General features: G+C 35.8%; 1 pseudogene across 1 annotated transcript; it reads right to left on the bottom strand.

The window, feature by feature from the left end:
- Positions 1-4,435: 4,435 nt before the first annotated feature.
- LOC148277888 (potassium voltage-gated channel protein eag pseudogene) lies at positions 4,436-7,122 on the bottom strand (annotated as a pseudogene). Its single transcript, XR_015823340.1, has 2 exons — positions 7,098-7,122; positions 4,436-6,994 (listed from the first exon to the last, which is right to left on the bottom strand). The product of XR_015823340.1 is annotated as a potassium voltage-gated channel protein eag pseudogene (transcript).
- Between the last annotated feature and the right edge of the window lie 3 nt (positions 7,123-7,125).

The raw sequence follows: 7,125 nt of genomic DNA, 5'->3' as shown, positions 1-7,125 counted from the left end.
AATATGTGACACAATTAAATATCTATTGGAATTAAACATAAATATTCAATTATCAAATCTTAATTCACGTAATATTTTGATGATTCAATTTATTAAGAGACACCGGTAATATTTTTTTTTATATTTGGGTCGATACATGCATGGATTAGTCTCATCTTTTTTTAACCTTTCCGGACCATGGCGACATACGTAATACTATGCATATGACACAGCATTCGTTTACCTTTTTTTTTAAACACGAGCGCTTAGAATTAAGAATAGTCCAGAAGGAGCGTACAATCATATTTGAATTCATCAGACTGTCTCTAAAAAACCCTTCACTTAGCCCCACTTTTGGCAAGCGCATGCATGAAGTCACCGCGTAATGTTGCCAGATCGCGAAAAATATAATCATAACACAAATGTAAGATAATTATATTTTAAAAGAAAAGAAGCAATTCATTCGTTTCTCTAAAATTTTATTGTACACGCGGAAACATTGATTGACACAACAGAGTAGATAAGTCTCGGGTCATTTAATAAGAGTAATTTATTTAATGAAATTTGAACTTAAAAAAAAAAACAAGTTTTATTTTACGTAAAATGGATATATTCTTGTCATGTTAAATCATATTTGATGTTTTAAAGATAATGTCAGTCAAATGTCCACCACGGCGTTGTTTAATCCAAAAGGTCAAATTTTCATTAGTTTTCTCATTAGATGAGCAAAGTAGCATAAACATTTGACTACCCCGGCAACACAAACAAAATATCAATTTTATTTTTTTGACAATCTGACAGATGGAAAAATAATTACATTTTTAAGTAATGCATTTGCTACTTACACATGAAATGTGATCCTATCCTGTTTCTTTAAGATCCCGGCAGTATTTCTACACTTTAAAACGACACAACACGGCATTGTTGAATTCAATTGATAGTTGTGTATTTAGCGACGTCTACAAAGAAACTAATGGGTCAAAACGTAAAACTACTCTTTTAAGAGTAGTTCGTTTTCTGTTGGACTATTCTTTATTCTATGACAGGCGCAGTGGCGCAGTTGGTTTGACGGCCAACTGTGAAACTGGCGTCGCGGGTTCGATTCCCGCCAGTTGCAAGAAAAATCGAAGATTTTTTTTTTTCTCAAGTGGTCTGGGTGAAGTGGTGTATTTTACATTACCTCCTTCCATATTCCCACTATTCCACCTGTTGACAAGCCTCAAAATAGAGGCTTAGCGGGTTATTCCTTTAAAAAAAAATTACTAAAAAATGCACTTGATTCGAAAACAATAAATTAGATTTTGATTTTCACATGACAGCTTCAGGGTTTAGTAATATTATATTTTATACAGATTTATAAGTTTCGACTCAAAAAATTTTGTTTTCAAATATTGAAATTTAAAAAAAATATCTAGTCAAAGATGGTGTTTTGTAAACATATTTACAACAATGATGGGATATTTGTCAATGCCATATATTTTTTCCAGAATAAGGTTATTGGATAAGAAGAAATATTTTTTATGTATTTTTGATATCCACACATTTATCAGACCCATTAAATATTTTAAATCATCAATTTTCTTAAACATAGTTTAATACTATTTTATTGCTTAGAGTTGAGTAACAGCTTGGTATTAATTAATACTTAGTATTAATTTGCTTTTTTTTTCAATAAAATAACCAAACACGCGGACGTTCAAAAAATGCTTACGATCGTAAAAGTATTTATGTACAAGTCGCAATGTGTCCATAAAGGTGTTGAAGGAAATAAAAAATGCATTTCCTAACGACATCCTTATTCTTGGATAATTATTTTGTGAGCAACAAACATCTCTAGAGTAATTGTCTAAACAATATAATAAAGCGTCCTTGAATAATTTTATTTTAGTTTGTCTTGTTGTATTCTGAAATGAGTACCACTAGAAAGAACTTTTGTATTTTATTAAACATCTTGTAAATATAGTCCATTATATGAATGATTTATAATAAAGGTTTGATGAATGACAAGCCGCCACATTAATCCACTTAGTTTGATGGACTAATAACAGGTTTCATCGCCCTCGCGAGATCGTCAGACTTGTGTGGTTTTCAAGAAACTTAGACTATCGGCTGAGAAATTTAGGCTAATGTGTGTAAACTGTGTATGATAGGTGGTCAAATGTCGAGATCCGCACATTATGTAAGACGACGGTAAGCGTTATAAAATAATATCAAGTAGGAGTTCTGTGGTGGTTCGTGCGGAGCGAACGAACGGCGAAAATCGCCCAAAACGATTTACGATAAGAATGTCGATAGTTGCAGAAACCGAGGAAGACTGAGAAAGACATGACATGACCGAATTCAACAAATACTTGAAAATGGATACTTCAAATTTTGAAATAATCGGCACGCACGCATGACGAGATTTATAAATGTAGAGGAAACGCGGAATTTATGGAAATACAGAATGACACGGCGTTCTATCCTCTCTGCCTACACCTATTGAAAATCGGCGTGATGGTTTGTTGTTATTGTTGATGTAGTGTGGGCCAGATTTGTTTGAATATGTTTTTCTGTTTGCGTTTTAAGAAAATATTTATTTTTATATTGAGTTTTATATTTCATGGGAGAGTCGAATATAATTGGAAGACAAAATTTTAGTTATGTCTGTAATGAGTGAAACAATATAAATATTTTTTAACGGAGGTCTAAGTAAAGTTATATGGAAAAACACTTAATCAACTATTTATACCTAATGAATTGTTAACCGTAATAATCGTATTTACGTAGAAAAAAATAATATCAGTAAAATTTATACGTTTTTTTATGTAGTTTGAATTTTCTGTTTGTACGAAAACAAATGTTAAAAATCAGCTCGATATATATATGGATTAGATAAATCATATTTTAAGCTTAGAAAATAAGTATTTTCATTTTAAGAACATAATAAAAAAACAATATTATGCATTTTGCATATGGAAAGTTCTAGAGTTTTTCATTTTTGTTTTCACTTTAAAATGTAGTAAAAATATATTCCAAGCAGATATTATGATAAACAGGGATGGAGAATACCTTTAATAAGGGAATATGGAATTCTAGGCATTTGCAGGGCTGATGACCTGTCATTGGCTGGTTTAAGTGGCCACTTTACACACTGTGTAACATTCACCATTTTGCCTATGTTTAAACATCTATATTTCTCAATTCTTCCATTTGTTTATTTTAGTAAAGGTTAAGAGCTGAAACTTTTATTGTTGTGAAGAGATTCATCTGACTGAATTATTTCACATACTAGGCAACGTCTAAAAACAATTGTTCAATTTTCAAACTTCTTCTTCGACATATTCCCTTATTTAAGGTGTTCTCCATCCCTGTTGTAATTTGTTAATCTTAATGACTCCCGCGGGGGTGAAATCCAGTCTTTTGTCTACGAACATTTGGACAAACTCAAATATTGTAATGATAATTATTGATGATTCGCGCGCGGCGCCCGCGCGACGACATCGGGCCCGCGTTGCGTCCGCGCCGCAAAAGCAAACGCTCCGTTTTTATTTGATTAACCTAAAAGTATTCAATTTGAATTGCCATTTTTCCTTTAATAATCGACTTAATGGGTGCTCTCGGGTGAAAATCCTAATAAGGAAAACGAGTGGAGGTAAGTCCGCCTTATCGCGTCGTGGTTGACGCGTTCGCCTACCATTTTTGGGGTCCCGGGATAGAGTTCTGATAGGGTGGGCGTGATACATTGATGTTTTCGGTTTTCTGTATTGCAATATTTCATCAATTCTAGACCGGCATCTGAAGCGTAAGACTGATCGCCTTACCTTCGTGTTACAGACAATCGAACAACGCTGCTTTTGGTTTACCTATAAGATGCTTTGTGCATTAACGGGCGCAGAAGAGCGAGATGATGGTGATAATTTAGCATATTATTTAATATTATATTACCCGATGTTAATTCGAGATTTTGCGTGGATTAAAGTTTTTGACTGAATTTATTATAAAATCGATGCTTGCAAAATTGACAGTTTCAGAAAATACTTTAGCAATTATTCATAATAAACCTCACAATTATTCGATTACGGTGTACTTACATTAGAATTTCTTGTAAATTAAGTATTTTGTTTGACATAGTAGGTACTTCTTAAAAAGATAAAAAATGCTTTATAAAAACAATGTCAGGTCTAAAAATTAAAGTAGGACTTGCAAGTACCCTGATTTTTTAGTGGTACTCACTTCTGTTTATAATATTGTGTTTGAGATGGTTTCTAGAATTTTGTGAATTATATAAAATAATAAAATTGTGAATATATTGCTGTGAAATTTACAACACGTAAAAATGACAATTTTCCCAAGGCGAAATATCCGGTTTCAAATTGAAGTAAAGTAAAATATTTAATATATTAAATCCCTGACAGTTCATTAGCCTTGTAAATGCATAGACTTTTATATTTCCATTTCTAATATGTTCTCTATCTTTGTTGCAATATGTTAATATAATATCTCTATTTAAAAAGAAGGTACAAGAGTTCATAGAATATAATAAGGCGCATCTACCTATGTTTTCACAATAGTCTTCTCGAAAAGCTTATAATGAGTTTTTTACAAAATAAATTTCAACAAGCTTATTAGTTTTATTTCTAATATCGCTAAGTGTATGACGTAAACTCTACGAATATTAATTAACTTTTTAATTATTGACTTATTTTTTAATCCAATGGGAGCTTTTACACTTTTTCAGTTGATTCTGTTCCTTTTTAAAAAAGCTCAGTTATGAAAACCACTCACCTTTGCCAATCTAAACTAAGAAGACACAGTGTGGGTACAATTTAAAATATGCTCGTGTAGGAATCTGAAAATAATATTACTAACGATTCGAAAATTTACCCATAATATTCAATGTGCAAATATGTGAAGATTTGTTCATAAATTCGCAAATAAGATTATTTATAATAATTTTTGGAAGGGGCACTTCATATCCATGTAAATAACAAAATCTAATGGAACTTATTGTACATTTTATGAAAAAATCTAAATACTACTTAAATCGTTTATTAAGTGCTATAATTTCGTACAAACTACTCTAGATTTTATTTAAGGTTAAAGAAGAATGAAAGCAAAACTAAATTCAAATAAAAACCTCATACAAGGTGTAATTTGTGATTGAACTAATTTCTTTGACATTCAATAATCGATATTACTGATACCTTAGTAACTTTTTGCTTTCAATAATTTCTCAGGAACTCAATTTCACAATTCGTAATAATTAAAATTAAAGCTAAATAGAATAAAATAAAATCAATTCCTTATAAAAAGATTACGAAATATTTTTGCCCTAATATATTAAGCTATAATTAAACTCAGTCATGTATCACACAAAATTAGTAAAGTTGTTTTGTGAGATTTCAAATTCCCTATTAAGTTACTGTAGAATATTCGAAATGAGAATATTGCTCAGTCATTCGAAATATACAATTGCGTCAAATAAATATGTAATACTTACAAATTACCTAGAATCGTCTTCACTCATCTTTAACAAGCGTTCAACTTTTACAAAGTTCGGGTTATCGTTAATATGCCTACGCGATAACCAATTGCTCGAATTTCTATACTTTGGTAAACTTACTTTTTAGATTGGGTGCATTATTATTTATTATTTCAGCGACTTATGGAATCTCGTGACGCAAAATATACTTAATAGTAACATGTTATGTGGACCTCGGTGATGTATTTAATTACATTATTATACTAATTGAAATTTAGCTAAGCTTTTGGTAAGCGGAGAACGGCCGCTAAAGGAAGTCTCTCGGCTGAGGGGGGGAGGATGATCCGGGGGGGGTCGGGGCTGCTCCTTTCGCTTTACTTTTGGACCTTCGTTTTCTTAACATTAGTGGACCCAGGCCATTCCCACCAGACGAAGGGCCCGCGACGGTAGACGGTTGAGGCGCTTCGCCGGCGGGAGGCTCGCCGGGAGAGGCTTGCGACCCCGAGGAACTGTTCCCCGCGAGCCGAGCCACCAGCTCTCCCAGCAACTCCTCCATTCGGCCCATCTTCTGATTCAATCGTTGGATTTCTAGTTTGACGTCAACTTTGAAGTCCATCATGTTGGCCATGAGGTCCCTGCAGTCGGGAGGATCTGGCGCGGCGTACAGAAGGGCCGCCGCCGGATCTCGCAACCCGCAGTCGTAAGAATCTACTTTCCTCAAACTGAGCGACCTGTCGATGCGCGCTCTTTCTCTGACCATATCTTCTACTTCTACGATTTCTTCTATGGTGTCTTGTCTTTTGACCTGCGCGGGTGTGGATGCGGATAACTTTTGGAGTTTTGGGAAGACTTTGTTTCCTGAAGCGTGAGGGGGAGCGGTCGAACCGGAGCCCGAGGAAGAAGAGGAGTTGGGTCTCTCCTTCGCAGCGGCCGCGTCTCTCGCGCTGAGACTTCTCGTGAAGGAGGGGGGCGGCGGCGCGGGCTCCGACCCCGAGTCCAGGCTGGAGCTTCCCAGCAGCCGCCCCCACTTGCTGGGCCTCTTGCCCACGGCGACCACCGGTCCCGCCGTGCTGGTTCCCGACGCGCACCCGTCGTCCTTCTCCGCCACCGCCGACAGTTTGGTGGTGGAAGCGGGACGCCCGGAGCTCTTCTCGTCACTGGTGTCTCCCTTTTCGGCGTCCGTTCCACTGGCAGTCGGCGCAGTGGACGGAGTGTGCACCGCCCTGTCTCTTCTGAACTTGGAGAATATTTTTCTCACTAAATGGTCTTGGGACTGATCGAGCTGCGGCTCGTTTTTCCTTCTTTCCGCGAGTTCCTTTTCTCTTCTGACATCGGCTACTTTTCTGAATATGAGCCTATGCCGGAGGTTGTACGTGAGGATGAGGTTACGCGCGAAACTATTCGCGAAGGCTTGATAAAAGTCGAGAACTTCTAATAATTTGTCTCTTTTAATGGTATGTAGATCACAGTATGTCAACGCTCGAACGTTAGCGGCCGATTGTCCGACGGCGCTGTCTTTCCAAAAAGAATCTCCGAAAACGTCTCCTTTACCTGAGAAAAACAAAAAAGAATCGGATTCAAATCGATGAAAATAACCAGGAATTAAAAACCCTTAAATATACTAAATGTTTTCTTTAGATGGTGTTGTCCTCACCTAAGATGGCCACCACCTCGTCATCCTA

The sequence above is a fragment of the Micrasema longulum genome, unplaced genomic scaffold (genome assembly GCF_059751315.1).
Source record: "Micrasema longulum isolate JH-2025_06_02 unplaced genomic scaffold, ASM5975131v1 h1tg000959l, whole genome shotgun sequence".
Classification (NCBI taxonomy): Eukaryota; Metazoa; Arthropoda; class Insecta; order Trichoptera; family Brachycentridae; genus Micrasema; species Micrasema longulum.
Note: the sequence above shows the minus strand (reverse complement) of the source record. Positions and strands in the feature narration are given on the sequence as shown.